This window comes from Triticum dicoccoides, chromosome 3A, assembly GCF_002162155.2.
Source record: "Triticum dicoccoides isolate Atlit2015 ecotype Zavitan chromosome 3A, WEW_v2.0, whole genome shotgun sequence".
In the NCBI taxonomy this organism is placed as follows: Eukaryota; Viridiplantae; Streptophyta; class Magnoliopsida; order Poales; family Poaceae; genus Triticum; species Triticum dicoccoides.
In genome coordinates, this window is record NC_041384.1 from 470,500,581 (window position 1) to 470,517,047 (window position 16,467).

The window sequence follows — 16,467 nt, forward strand, 5'->3', positions numbered from 1 at the left end:
TGAACAGTAGCCCGTGGAGGGGTGGTTGAATAGGAGCCCGTGGAGAGGGCTGGTTGAACAGTAGCCGGTGGAGTAGCGCGCGGTGGAGGCTGGATGAACAGGAGCCCGTGGATGAACAGTCGTAGGTGGAGGCTGGAGGAGGTCGACGGTGGATGAATAGTAGCCCGTGGAGGCTGGAGGGGGTCGACGGTGGAGATGAACAGTATCCCGTGGAGTCCCGTTTTGTGGTACGCCACACCTATCCCGATGAACAAGACCCTTGTTTCGACCATAGCGCTCCAACACAAGTCCGTTTCCTCCGTTTTGCGGTACGCCACACCCCTCTCGATTAACAGGACCCCCGTCTCGACCGTAGGAGGTCCGTTTCCTCCGTTTTGCAGTACGCTAGACCCCTCCCGATGAACAGGATCCCGTTTCGACCGTGGCCAGTCGAACACAAGGCCGTTTCCTTCATTCTGCGGTACGCCAGGCCTCATTTCCATCGGCTGTTCTGTCCAAGCCCTCCCGATGAACACGACAACGCATTCCGTTCCGACCCAGCCGGTTGGCTCCCCATGATCACGACGACGACGATGTTTCTCTGTTATGACCCAGCCATGTACACTAGCCCTGTCCGTACATATGCGCGAGTAGGCGTTCGAGACCCTGCCCATATGTACGTATGTGGCCGTATTTTCTTTCTTCCACACTGGCCGCTGTACGCACGTGTACATGCTACGTGCGCGCCTCTACTATGACACGTGCGTGCCTCTACATCGACCAGTATGTACGTACACGTTCACGACCAGAATGACAACGCTACATACGCTTCGACCAGGTGGGTCTCGACTGTCAGGCACTTCCTTGCGTGCGAAGATTTAGCTGTTGGGTCCAAGCAGTCAGGGGGGCGAATAATTTTTTTGCCAGGACGCACTTCCTTGCGTGCGAAGATGTAGCTGGTGGGTCCCAACAGTCAGGGGGGCGAATCGTTTTTTTGCCCGCACGCACTTCCTTGCATGCGAAGATGTAGCTGGTGGGTTCCAGCAGTCAGGGGGAAATGTTTTTTTTCATGAAATACGGTGGCCCGTCCGGTGGGTCCCCGCTGTCAGGTGGAGGAATAATTATTTTGCGCGTAATAAGGAGGCACTTCCTTGCTGCGGCCGTGGACCCAGGTGTCAGCCTCTCCACGTACAGTCCATGTCCGATGGAAGCCGTTCCTTGACCAGGTTGACCACGCCGCACCGAGAGCACCAGGGCGGTGGACGACAGCGAGGCCTAGGAAGGGGACGACGCAGAGCCGGGGAAGATGTGGCAGTGGGTGCCCACGCATAGAGGAGTATGAGGGTTCACTGGTTCGTTGTGGTGTGAGGCTGCCGTCTAATACGTATCCAACATATCTATAATTTTTGATTGTTCCATGCTATTATATTATCAACCTTGGATGTTTTATATGCATTTATACGATTTTTGGGACTAACCTATTAACCCAGAGCCCAGTGCTAGTTTCTGTTTTTTTCCTTGTTTTAGAGTATCGCAGAAAAGGAAAATCAAACGGAGTCCAATTGACCTAAAACTTCATGGAACTTATTTTTGGAAGGAAAGCAACCCGGGAGACTTGGAGTCCACGTCAAGGAAGCTTCGAGGAAGCCACGAGGTAGGGGGGCGCGCCCTCCACCCTCATGGGCCCCTCGTGGCTCCCCTGACGTACTTCTTCTGCCTATATATATATATATCCATATACCCTAAAACGACCGGGGAGCAGAATAGATCGGGAGTTCTGCCGCCAGAAGCCTCCGTAGCCACCGAAAACCGATCTAGACCTGTTCCGGCACCCTGCCGGAGGGGGAATCCTTCTCCGGTGGCCATCTTCATCATCCCGGTGCTCTCCATGACGAGGAGGGAGTAGTTCTCCCTCGGGGCTGAGGGTATGTACCAGTAGCTATGTGTTTGATATCTCTCTCTCTCTCGTGTTCTTGATTTGGCACGATCTTGATGTATCGCGAGCTTTGCTATTATAGTTGGATCTTATGTTTCTCCTCCCCCTCTACTCTCTTGTAATGGATTGAGTTTCCCCTTTGAAGTTATCTTATCAGATTGAGTCTTTAAAGATTTGAGAACACTTGATGTATGTCTTGCCATGCATATCTGTGGTGACAATGGGATATCACGTGATTCACTTGATGTATGTTTTGGTGATCAACTTGCGGGTTCCGCCCATGAACCTATGCATAGGGGTTGGCACACATTTTCGTCGTGATTCTCCGGTAGAAACTTTGGGGCACTCTTTGAGGTTCTATGTGTTGGTTGAATAGATGAATATGAGATTGTGTGATGCATATCGTATAATCATACCCACGGATACTTGAGGTGACATTGGAGTATCTAGGTGACATTAGGGTTTTGGTTGATTTGTGTCTTAAGGTGTTATTCTAGTACGATCTCTAGGGCTGTTTGTGACACTTATAGGAATAGCCCAACGGATTGATTGGAAATAATAACTTTGAGGTGGTTTCGTACCCTACCATAATCTCTCTATTTGTTCTCTGCTATTAGTGACTTTGGAGTGACTCTTTGTTGCATGTTGAGGGATAGTTATGTGATCCAATTATGTTATTATTGTTGATATAACTTGCACTAGTGAAAGTATCAACCCTAGGCCTTGTTTCCTATCATTGCAATACCGTTTACGCTCACTTTTATCATTAGTTACCTTGCTGTTTTTATATTTTCAGATTACAAATACCTTTATCTACCATCCATATACCACTTGTATCACCATCTCTTCGCCGAACTAGTGCACCTATACAATTTACCATTGTATTGGGTGTGTTGGGGACACAAGAGACTCTTTGTTATTTGGTTGCAGGGTTGCTTGAGAGAGACCATCTTCATCCTATGCCTCCTACGGATTGATAAACCTTAGGTCATCCACTTGAGGGAAATTTGCTACTCTCCTACAAACCTCTGCACTCTGAGGCCCAACATCGTCTACAAGAAGAAGGTTGTGTAGTAGACATCAAGCTCTTTTCTGGCACCGTTGCCGGGGAGGTGAGTGCTTGAAGGTATATCTTTAGATCTTGCAATCGAGTCTTTTAGTTTCTTGTTTTATCACTAGTTTAGTTTATAAAAGAAAATTACAAAAAATGGAATTAAGTTTGCCTCATACACTTCATCTTTTTAATATCTTTCGTGAGTATGATGGAAAGGAAAATTGTGCCAAAGTGTTAGAAGAAGAATGCATTAAAATGTTTGGCACTAAATCTTTGAATGATGAGCATGATTGCAATGTTGTTAGTATGAACCCCTTGAATATCCATAATACTAATGATGATTGCACTAGTTATGATTAAAATGCCTCCTATAAACATGTCAATTTTTGTGGAGTGCATTGGGTTTGCAAGTACACACCAAATAGGGAAGATAGATATTGCAAGAGGCATAAGCATTTAGAAACTAAATTGTTGTAAGAAATGCTAGAAGTTTGTGCTGATAATTTAAATTTTCTTAGCTGTAGTTGTGAACTTTGCAATGAACATGATCATTTCAGTAACCAATGCAAATTGTTTCATGATCGTATCATGTCCAAAAATTGTGGTGACTTGATTTACCTTGCACATTATAATGAACTTAGTTTGCTCTTGGGTTATGAAGAAATGAAACATATAACTAAAGTTATTCCAAATTTTTCCCTTGATAGAGTTCTTCATTTTGAACTAGAGGAAATTTATGTGTATTGTGCGGTGAATTGCATTGAAAATCCTTATATGGCCAATTACATAAAGAAAAGAAAGCAAATAGAAGATGAAGAGAATACTAATGAAAGTGAAGGGACTTCCCAATACCCTCCTATTATTTCTTATGATGAATCAGGTAACGAGGAGGAGCCTCCTATTCAACCAATCTCATTAATAAGGAGCTCCAAAAAGAGGATTGAACCCACACATGATGTGGTGAAGAAGAAGAAAAGAAAAAGGAAGAGAGGTAAAAAGATATCTCCCCCAAATAATGCTGCTCCTATTACTATTTTGCCTCATGAAAATATAATTGTGGAAGATAATGATACTTCTTATGATCTTGAAAATCTTTTTAGCACTTGCTTGGAAGAATATGATAATTGCTATACTATTGGTGCTATCCATACTATTAATGATGAGAGTGATTATGCTTATGATGTGAAAAGGCCAAAGCTTGGGGATGCTATGTTTGATGAAAATGATGTTTTTGAGAATATATTTGCTGCAATTAATGTTAGTCCCAATCTTGGGGAAGCTATGTTTAATGAAGATGATATTTTTAGTCTCCCAAGTTTCGATATGCAAATTTATTATGACCATAGCATGCATCCTACTTATGATGATTATTGTGATGACACTTATGCTATAAAAAGTAGAGATGATTATATTTATAAAACTTGTCATGATTATTATTACCCTTTTTCTGAACATTACTCCTTTAATGTGGAAACAATTTATAGTATTTGAGTCTCTTATGATACTCCCACTATTCCGATTGAGAAGAATTTTGCTTATGTGGAGAGTAATAAAAATTCTATGCTTGTAGATCATGAAAAGAATGATTTAGGTGCTGGTTATATTGTTGAATTCATTCATCATGCTACTGAAAATTATTATGAGGGAGGAATATATGCTTGTAGGAGTTGCAATAATATCAAGTTTCCTCTCTATGTGTTTAAAATCTTGAAGTTTTGCTTGCTTTACCTTCCTATGCAAGTTGATTCTTGTTCCCATAAGTTGTTTAATCACAAAATCCCTATGCATAGGAAGTGGGTTAGACTTAAATGTGCTAGTCATATTCTTCATGATGCTCTCTTTATGTTACAATTCTTATCTTTTATGTGAGCATCATTGAAATCATCATTCCTAGCTAGGGGCATTAAACGATAGCGCTTGTTGGGAGGCAACCCAATTTTATTTTTGTTACTTGATTTTTGTTCCTGTTTAGTAATAAATAATTCATCTAGCCTCTGTTTAGATGTGGTTTTATTTCTTTAATTTGTGGTTGTGCCAAGTAGAACCGTTGGGAAGACTTGGGGAAAGTCTTGTTGATCTTGCTGTAAAAAACAGAAACTTTAGCGCTCACGAGAATTGCTGCCATTTTTATTTGGAGAGTGATATTTATTTAATTATTTTTGAAGATGATTAATAGATAAATTCCTCACGTCCAGATATTTATTTTAGAATTTTTGGGTTCCAGAAGTTTGCATTAGTTACAGATTACTACAGACTGTTCTGTTTTTGACAGATTCTGTTTTTCGTGTGTTGTTCGCTTTTTTTGATGAATCTATGGCTAGTAAAAGAGTTTATAAACCATAGTGAAGTTGGAATACAGTAGGTTTAACACCAATATAATTAAAGAATGAGTTCATTACAGTACCTTCAAGTGGTGTTTTGTTTTCTTTCGCTAACGGAGCTTACGAGTTTTCTGTTGTGAAGTTTTCAAGTTTTGGGTAAAGATTATTTCAAGTTTTGAGTAAAGATTCGATGGACTATGGAATAAGGAGTGGCAAGAGCCTAATCTTGGGTATGCCCAAGGCACCCCAAGGAAATATTCAAGGACAACCAAGATCCTAAGCTTGGGGATGCCCCGGAAGGCATCCCCTCCTTCATCTTCGTTCATCGGTAACTTTACTTGGAGCTATATTTTTATTTACCACATGATATGTGTTTTGCTTGGAGCGTCATTTTATTTTATTTTGTTTTTCTTGCTGTTTGAATAAAATAACAAGATCTGAAGTTATTAAATGTTAGAGAATCTTCACATAGTTGCATAATTATTCGACTACTCTTTGATCTTCACTTATATCTTTCAAAGTAGTTTGTTTTTGCTCTAGTGCTTCACTTATATCTTTTTAGAGCACGATGGTGGTTTTATTTTATAGAAATAGATGAACTCTCATGCGTCACTTATATTATTTTGAGAGTCTTAAACAGCATGGTAATTTTCTTTGGTTATGAAACTAGTCCTAATATGATGGGCATCCAAGAGGGATATAATAAAAACTTTCATATAGAGTGCATTGAATACTAAGAGAAGTTTGATACTTGATGATTGTTTTGAGATATGGAGATGGTGATATTAGAGTCATGCTAGTTGAGTAGTTGTGAATTTGAGAAATACTTGTGTTGAAGTTTGTGATTCCCGTAGCATGCACGTATGGTGAACCGTTATGTGATGAAGTCGGAGCATGATTTATTTATTGATTGTCCTCCTTATGAGTGGCGGTCGGGGATGAGAGATGGTCTTTTCCTACCAATCTATCCCCCTAGGAGCATGCGCGTAATACTTTGTTTCGATAACTAATAGATTTTTGCAATAAGTATGTGAGTTCTTTATGACTAATGTTGAGTCTATGGATTATACACACTCTCACCCTTCCACCATTGCTAGCCTCTCTAGTACCGCGCAACTTTCGCCGGTACCATAAACCCACCATATATCTTCCTCAAAACAGCCACCATACCTACATGTTATGGCATTTCCATAGCCATTCCGAGATATATTGCCATGCAACTTTCCATCGTTCCGTTATTATGACACGCTTCATCATTGTCATATTGCTTTGCATGATCATGTAGTTGACATCGTAGATGTGGCAAAGCCACCGTTCATAATTCTTTCATACATGTCACTCATGAGTCATTGCACATCCCGGTACACCGCCGGAGGCATTCATATAGAGTCATATCTTGTAATTCTTGAGTTGTAAGTAAATAAAAGTGTGATGATCATCATTATTAGAGCATTGTCCCAGTGAGGAAAGGATGATGGAGACTATGATTCCCCCATAAGTCGGGATGAGACTCCGGATGAAAAATAAAGAAAGGGAGAAAAAAGAGGCCAAAAAAAGAGAGCAAAGGCCCAAATAAAAAAAATAAAAAATGAGAGAAAAAGAGGGAAGGGGCAATGCTACTATCCTTTTACCACACTTGTGCTTCAAAGTAGCACCATGATCTTCATGATAGAGAGTCTCCTATGTTGCCACTTTCATATACTAGTGGGAATCTTTCATTATAGAACTTGGCTTGTATATTCCAATGATGGGCTTCCTCAAAATGCCCTAGGTCTTCGTGAGCAAGCGAGTTGGATGCGCACCCAGTAGTTTCTTTTGTTGAGCTTTCATACATTTATAGCTCTAGTGCATCCGTTGCATGGCAATACCTACTCACTCACATTGATATCTATTAATGGGCATCTCCATAGCCCGTTGATACGCCTAGTTGATGTGAGACTATCTTCTCCTTTTTGTCTTCTCCACAACCACCATTCTATTCCACCTATAGTGCTATGTCCATGGCTCACGATCATGTATTGCGTGAAGATTGAAAAATTTTGAGAACATCAAAAGTATGAAACAATTGCTTGGGTTTTCATCAGGGTTCTGCATGCTTTAAATATTTTGTGTGGTGAAGATAGAGCATATCTAGACTATATGATTTTGCAGGGATAGCTTTCTTTAGCCATGTTATTTTGAGAAGACATGATTACTTGGTTAGTATGCTTGAAGTATTATTATTTTTTATGTCAATATTAAAATTTTGTCTTGAAACTTATGGATCTGAATATTCTTGCCACAATGAAGAGAACTACATGGATAAATATGTTAGGTAGCATTCCACATCAAAAATTTCGTTTTATCATTTACCTACTCAGGACGAGCAATAATTAAGCTTGGGGATGCTGATACGTCTCCAACGTATCTATAATTTTCGATTATTCCATGCTATTATATTATCAACCTTGGATGTTTTATATGCATTTATATGCTATTTTATATGATTTTTGGGACTAACCTATTAACCCAGAGCCCAGTGCATGTTTCTGTTTTTTCCTTGTTTTAGAGTATCGCAGAAAAGGAAAATCAAACGGAGTCCAATTGACCTAAAACTTCATGGAACTTATTTTTGGAAGGAAAGCAACCCGGGAGACTTGGAGTCCACGTCAAGGAAGCTTCGAGGAAGCCACGAGGTAGCGGGGCGCACCCACCCCTTGGGCGCGCCCTCCACCCTCATGGGCCCCTCGTGGGTCCCCTGACGTACTTCTTCTGCATATATATATATATATATATATATATATATATATATATATATATCCATATACCCTAAAATGACCGGGGAGCAGAATAGATCGGGAGTTCTGCCGCCAGAAGCCTCCGTATCCACCGAAAACTGATCTAGACCTGTTCCGGCACCCTGCCGGAGGGGGAATCCTTCTCCGGTGGCCATCTTCATCATCCCGGTGCTCTCCATGACGAGGAGGGAGTAGTTCTCCCTCGAGGCCGAGGGTATGTACCAGTAGCTATGTGTTTGATATCTCTCTCTCTCTCTCTCTCTCGTGTTCTTGACTTGGCACGATCTTGATGTATCGCGAGCTTTGCTATTATAGTTGGATCTTATGTTTCTCCTCCCCCTCTACTCTCTTGTAATGGATTGAGTTTCCCCTTTGAAGTTATCTTATCAGATTGAGTCTTTAAAGATTTGAGAACACTTGATGTATGTCTTACCGTGCGTATCTGTGGTGACAATGGGATATCACCTGATTCACTTGATGTATGTTTTGGTGATCAACTTGCGGGTTCTGCCCATGAACCTATGCATAGGGGTTGGCACACGTTTTCGTCGTGATTCTCCGGTAGAAACTTTGGGGCACTCCTTGAGGTTCTATGTGTTGGTTGAATAGATGAATATGAGATTGTGTGATGCATATCGTATAATCATACCTACGGATACTTGAGGTGACATTGGAGTATCTAGGTGACATTAGGGTTTTGGTTGATTTGTGTCTTAAGGTGTTATTCTAGTACAAACTCTAGGGCTGTTTGTGACACTTATAGGAATAGCCCAACGGATTGATTGGAAATAATAACTTTGAGGTGGTTTCGTACCCTACCATAATCTCTCTATTTGTTCTCTGCTATTAGTGACTTTGGAGTGACTCTTTGTTGCATGTTGAGGGATAGTTATGTGATCCAATTATGTTATTATTGTTGATATAACTTGCACTAGTGAAAGTATGAACCCTAGGCCTTGTTTCCTATCATTGCAATACTGTTTACGCTCACTTTTATCATTAATTACCTTGCTGTTTTTATATTTTTAGATTACAAATACCTTTATCTACCATCCATATACCACTTGTATCACCATCTCTTCGCCGAACTAGTGCACCTATACAATTTAACATTGCATTGGGTGTGTTGGGGACACAAGAGACTCTTTGTTATTTGGTTGCAGGGTTGCTTGAGAGAGACCATCTTCATCCTACGCCTCCTACGGATTGATAAACCTTAGGTCATCCACTTGAGGGAAATTTGCTATTGTCCTAGAAACCTCTGCACTTGGAGGCCCAACAACGTCTACAAGAAGAAGGTTGTGTAGTAGACATCACCGTCGCCGCAGAATAACAGGGGGTGTGGGTGAGTAGAGGGATGACCCGGCCACCGGTGGGAGTAGTTGGGGGCGGTGAGGCCTCCGCCGCATCGCAGCCGGCCACGGGAGGAAGGGGCACGAGGCACGACCGGCGCTGGTTTGGGCTGCTGGAGCAAGAAGACCAGAGGTTGAAGAAGCACTACGGCCGTTGGATGGACATCGTATGGTAACTGGAGCTAGAATCCTGCATATTGACTAAGTTGACAAAGCCCTCCATCCCCGTCAACTTAGTAGGCCCACAAGTCAGCCTGCAACTATACTGGGTCCTAGCTAGTAGGGGGAGTATTCATTTTTTTGTGCGCAATATGGATGCACTTCCTTGCGTGCGAAGATATAGTTGTTGGTTCCAAGCTGTTAGTGGCGGTAACGTTTTTTTCGCGAAATACAGAGGCCCTTCCGGTGGGTCCCAGATGTTAGGTGGAGGAATCATTATTTTGCGTGTAATAAGGAGGCATTTCCTTGCGTGCGGCCGTGGACCCAGCTGTCAGCCTCTCCACGTACAATCCACTTCAGATGCATGTCGGTCGTTGACCACGTTGATCAGGCCGCGTCGAGAGCACTAGGGCGGTGGACGACGGTGAGGCCTATGAAGGGAACGACACGGAGGCAGGGAAGACTCGACAGTTGTTTCCCACGCGGAGGGGAGTACAACTGTACGAGGGTTTACTGGTTCGTCTGCCGTCGCCGGAGAATTACAATAGGTGTGGGTAAGTAGAGGGATGGCTAGGCCAGCGATGGGAGTACGATGGGGCGGTGAGGCCTGCGTGGCAGCATAGCCGGCCGTGGGGAGGAGGGAGCAGGCAGTCCTGCCGGTGCTTGTTTGAGCAGCTGGAGCAGGAAGAGCAGAGATTGAAGAAGCACGACAGCCGTTGGATGGACATCCAACAGTCACTGCTTGTGCGTCAGCCTTTTTCTAAGGAAAGCCTCAAATCTGTGGAAAACATCATACAACCCATCTGCCATTATTTCTAATAATTTACACCCCATTTGCTAATTCTTAAGGTTTTTTTGGAGCCCATATTCTTTTTGTTAGCATTACAGCCCATATTGTGGCCACGGTTTAAAAATTATAAGAAATTTTGCATATTTCGGTGCGGTCTGAACTATTTTTAATCCCGAAATTTCGAGTCACATTCGAACTGATTTTAAAAATAAATGTATATCAATATAAAATCCAACAAATTGTCCACGCATAAAAATCAATGCAATTTAAAATCTCGAAATGAAAAAAAGAAATTTGAAACTAATTGCTGGTTTGATGTGTTTTAAAAATGTAAAACCCATTTCTCATTACTGATAGGCCATTTTCTTGGCTAGCCGAATGAACCTATCCTTGTCTTGAAAGATTTGCAGCCCAACAGGCCTGACAAAGCGACTTACTTGGCAAATCACAAAAAAATTGGGTTGTGGCTGTGGACCCAGCTTTCAGCCTCTCCACGTACAGTAATCTTCTGATGGAAATCGGTCATTGACCATGTTTACCACGCCATGCCGAGAGCACCAAGGCGGTGGACGACGGCGAGGCCTAGGAAGGGGACGACGCAGAGCTGGGGAAGACGCGGTAGTGGATGCCCATGCGGAGAGGAGTACGAGGGTTCACTGGTTCGGCTGCGGTGTGAGGCTGCCGTCGTAGCAGAATAACAGGGGGTGTGGGTGAGTGGAGGGATGGCTTGGCCAGTGGTGGGAGTAGTATGGGGGCGGTGAGGCCTCCGTGGCAGCACAGCCGGCCATGGGAGGTAGGAGCAGGCGGCACGACCGGTGCTGCTTTGGACGACTGGAGCAAGAAGACCAGAGGTTGAAGAAGCACTAAGGCCATTGGATGGACATCGTACGGTCACTGGAGCTAGAATTGTTCATATTGACTAAGTTGACAAAGCCCTCCGTCCCCGTCAACTTAGTAAGCCCACAAACTATGGTGGGTCCCAGCTGGAAGGGGGGTATTCAATTTTCTGTGCGCAATAAGGAGGCACTTCCTTGCTTGCGAAGATATAGGTGGTGGGTCCGACCTGTCAGTGGAGGGAACGTTTTTTCATGAAATACAGAGGCCCTTCCGGTGGGTCCCAGATGTTAGGTGGAGGAATCATTATTTTGCGTGTAATAAGGAGGCATTTCCTTGTGTGCGGCCGAGGACCCAGCTGTCAGCCTCTCCACGTACAGTCCACTTCCGATGGATGTCGTTCGTTGGCCACGTTGACCACGCCGCGCCGAGAGCACCAGGGCGGTGGACGACGGCGAGGCCTACGAAGGGAATGCCACGGAGCCGGGGAAGGCACGACAGTGGCTGCCCACACGGTGGAGAGTACAAGGGTTGACTGGTTCGGCTGCCGTCACCGGAAAATAACAGGAGGTGTGGGTGAGTAGAGGGATAGACAGGCCAGGGATGCGAGTATATGATGGGGCCATGAGGCCTGCCCGGTAGCACAGCCGGCCACGGGAGGCGGGAGCAGGCGGTTCCGACGGCGCTGGTTTGGGCGGCTGGGGCAGGAAGATCAGAGACTGAAGAAGCACGATTGCCGTTAGATTGACATCTAACGGTCCGACACTGGTAGAGTCGATTGTTGACTAAGTTTCTTTTTTGATAAACCTTGTGTACGCATGAACTTAGTAGGCCCACAAGTCAGCCTCCAAATCTGTGGCAGACAACATAGAGCCCATTTGCCATTTTTTTAATAATTTGCAGCCCATTTGCAAATTCTTAAGTAATTTATTACAGTCCATTTTTTGCCCAGGACCACGGTCAAAAAGTTCAACCTTATTTTGCATATTTCGGTGGAGTCCGAACTTTTGTAATCCCGAAATGATAAACATTTTTAAGAACTTATTGATTTGCCAAAAAAATCGTTTTGTTTTTGTAACCAAATTAGACGTGGGACAATTGAGTTGGTTTAAGGGAAAACCAGTGGTAAAAAAAAATCAGCGCTGGGAGGGAAAACAACAACAAAAATAAGGATGTAAATATGAAAAGGGAATTTTATGTATTTTCAATATAATGATACGTGTATATGAACTAGTAAAACTATAGGTAGAGATTAGAAAACGGATGTAGGACATGCGTTTCAGGAGGAAAATAGAACTGGGTTGTGTGTTTGATTCAGTAAAAAAAGTGCCTGCGGATGTTGTAAGACAAAATATAACTAACGCTGGCGGGCCAGAGGCCAGTAGATACCTGCTGGATCTTTGTGCACCGTTGTCGTCATGGGCCGGGCCTGTTAAAAACAAAACCAAGCCTAGGCAGTCTACAACCCAGTTGAAACTTGCTCGACCTAAAAAAATAATATACGTGCTCAATAAACGAGAGAATTATGCAAGTACAGGCTGATAACTGGGATGCAGCATGGATATTGTTTTTTCATCGTGATAATAAGATCATGCACTTGTTCCAGAAAATTTGGAGAACTGGGAATTCAAACAGCAGGTGCTTATTTTACCCATCAAATAAAAATCAGGTGCCTGAAAATTCGTTTCAAAACAAATGATTCAACTTTATATCGTTAACAACAATACCAACTTGCGGACGACAAGGTAGTACAAGTACCAATACCAAACTAACTTATAATCTTTTTACTCCTGGCCCTAGTGTTCGTCTGGTAGAAAATCTTGCAGAGGACCAGCTCCCGCTCCTTCTCTGTCAGGACCCCGATTCCAAGTCACATCGATCTAGCCGGTAACACCTCATATCACTTTGCGGCCTCACGCACGGTATTCCCATGGGTGTCGCCTTACCACGGCCCAGGACCGTTTGCGCCTTTTGGCTCACGTATATGATAGTGTCGCTAGCATCCATATGACAGAGAACCCGGGCCAACATGGCTAGTCGTGAACCCAAAGCAGCACTAACCTATGGGGACAATCATACATGAATCACATCGAGCATGTCGGTCAGCAGCATGTGAATCCGGGCTGTAGCACTGGGCTAACAGGACTCCGGGAACCCAGGCTGTAGCAGGCTAGGCAGGACTCTGGATGTCACCGCGTGACATTTCCCCGAAGGGACAGACACAGGAACAAAGTGAAACACATGCCGGCCAGTCAAGTGTCCTGAGCAGTAGTGCTGGGCTAGCAAGACTCCGGTGAACCGGGCTGTAGCAGACTACTATGGCTCATGGAAGCACTAGACTACATTTCCCCATAAGAGAGGCTGCCAAGGATAAACAACTAGATTGTCGGATCCCACACATCCAAGCATTTCAATCATACACACAATATGCTCGATATGTGTAAATACAACATGGCATCACAACATAACTCTACAACTCAAGTATTTATTCATTAGGCTCCGAGGAGCGAGATATTACAAACATGGGTCTCATGACCCAACAATCATAGCATACAAATCAAACACATGCGGAAGCTTAACATATCTAAGTACAGACATCTACAAATGGAAAAGGCTAAGAAGCCTGACTATCTACCAGATCCTGCCGAGGGCACAAGATCGTAGCTGAGGTATCAAGTTAAACGTCAAAGTCCACACGGAACTACTAGCGAGACTGACATCTCTCTGCAAAACATAAAATAGGCAAACGTGAGTACAATTGTACTCAGCAAGACTTACATCAGAACTAACTACATATGCATCGGTATCAACAAGGGGGTGGTGGTGGTGGTGGATTTTAACTCCAGCAAGCCAACTTTGCTCAGTGGCTAACCTGAATTACGACTGCAAGCAACTCTTTTGAGGTGGCGCACACGAGTCCACATATTCACCATTCTATACACCACTATGGATCCGCTCCCATCTCCCTACAAGAACGCCATCCATAGCACTCACGCTTATCTTGCGAGTTTTAGAGTATCCACTTTCACTTGTCTATGAACTGTTATAGGCAACCCAGAAGTCCTTTACCGTGGACACGGCTATTCGAATAGATCATTTATAACCCTGCAGGGGTGTACTTCTTCACACACGCTCTCGCCACTTACCACCATGTACACGTCGTGTATCTCGGCAACCTTCAAGCGAAAGCCTGGCGAGGGAGTCGGCCACGACCTAACTAACCACACAAGTCTCTAGTCCAGGTTTATCGCCTATTCGGTTCCATTCGCGAGGAGATCCGGCCGGAGTTTCGCTCACAGCCCCAAACGATGTGTGCAGGGTTCCCGAGACACCAAACGGGCACCCGGTACACCGTGCCACGGTGTATCTACCACATCATAGCCCACCCCTAGGGTCAGCACTCTGAACGGCTGCCAACACATATCCTACAAACACCAGAAACTAGTTGCAACTCCTGGACAAAGGACAAGGGCAGTTAATAAGTCGAGAGGGTCCATTGGTTTCAGGCCCAATGCGTGGTAGTAGCTGTTCATGGATCACAAACACAGAACTCAGTTCCTAAGGACGGTTTCAATGAGACAACCCACCATGTACTCCTACATGGCCTCTCACCGCTACCTTTACCAAATCGTGTTCACACACTTAGCTCACACACAGTAGGACATGTTCATCATTGTTCCAATTCATCCCCGATGAATCAGACCTGACTCAACTCTAAGCAGTAGCAGGCATGACAAATAAGCATGAATGAGTAGGCACGTCAGGGCTCAAACAACTCCTACTCATGCTAGTGGGTTTCATCTATTTACTGTGGCAATGACAGGTCATGCAAAGGATAAAGGGGTTCAGCTACCGCAGCAAGTAACATATGAGTCGTTGTTGTCCTAATGCAGTAAAAGAGAGCAGGAGCGAGAGAGTGGGATTGTATCGGAATGAACAAGGGGGTTTTGCTTGCCTGGCACTTCTGAAGATATCATTGGGTCTTCATCAATGTCAACGATCACAGCATCGGTACAACGTCTACCGAGAGGGGACAACCACCGGCAATAGAGAAGGAACACAATCAATGCAATGCACAACATGATGCATGATAATGACATGGCAATATGTTGTTGATTGAGCTAATGCAACTAGCAACACAATTAAATGAAGTTGGTTTGAATACAAGATTCAAATTCAAACTCCATATATGATTAGTTAAATGCCATTTATTTATTTTGTCCAAAACAGAGGACAAACAATGTTCAAACATGCATGAAAATGCCATAAACAGATTCCTTGAATTTTTTCAGAGAATTTTTCATATATAAATAATTTCATTCTGGGTTATAGATTATTTTCTATGATTTTTAGAAGTTTTAGGCATTTTCTAAAAATAAATAAATCATTTAGATTTATTTAAAATCCAGAAAAGGTTTTACTGCGTCAGCATGATGTAAGAGTGACGTCATCAGGTCAACCGTGGCTGGCCAGGTCCAACCTGACTAGTGGGACCCACTGGTGAGTGACTCAGTCCACTAACCGAGTTAGTTAGTGTTAAACTAATGCTAATCCTAGTTTAGTTAATGGCCTGGGGCCCACACGTCAGTGAGAGAGAGAGAGGTCAAACCTCTAGTCAGACGGGGTCAGACCTGCCGGTGTTGAGTCGCCGGCAAGGCCGAGACGGCGGAGAGCGTCAGAAACGCTGCTCCGGCCACGGTTCGATGCGCGGGTGGGTGCTACGGGTAGCTGGTGGTGTGGGCATCCAACGGTGGCGTTGGCTGGAGCTGAGGTGGGCGTAGCTGACGGCGGCGAGCTCTTTTGCGGCTGCTGGAGTTCGGCCATGCGCGGGCGAGGTGTTGTAGCTCGAGGCGAGCGAACGGAGGTGCTAGGCAGCAGGAGCACGCCGGAGCAACTAGTAGGAGCGGTGGGGCTCGGGGGCACGGAGCTCACCGGCCATGGCTAACGGTGGCTTCAGGTGCTCGCGCAGCAGCGGCTACGGGGCGTGCGCGAAGAAAAAGGCGGAGGGGAGAGGTTCAGTGGCTCACGGCGAGTCGTCCGGTGCAGACGGCGGGGCTGAGGATGTGTCGGAGTGAGCGGGGCGGCGAGGCGGATCTCCGGCGACCCGAGGAGGATGAAGGGGTCGGGGACGGTGCTTCGAAGCATCCGGCGCGTGGCTCGACGGAGAGGACTAGGGCGATGAGGCGGATCGTCTTGGCGTGTCGGTGAGGCGTGGGGTGGCCGGTGGCCGTGGTAGAGCACGGCGACGCCCTCTGGTGCGCTCGG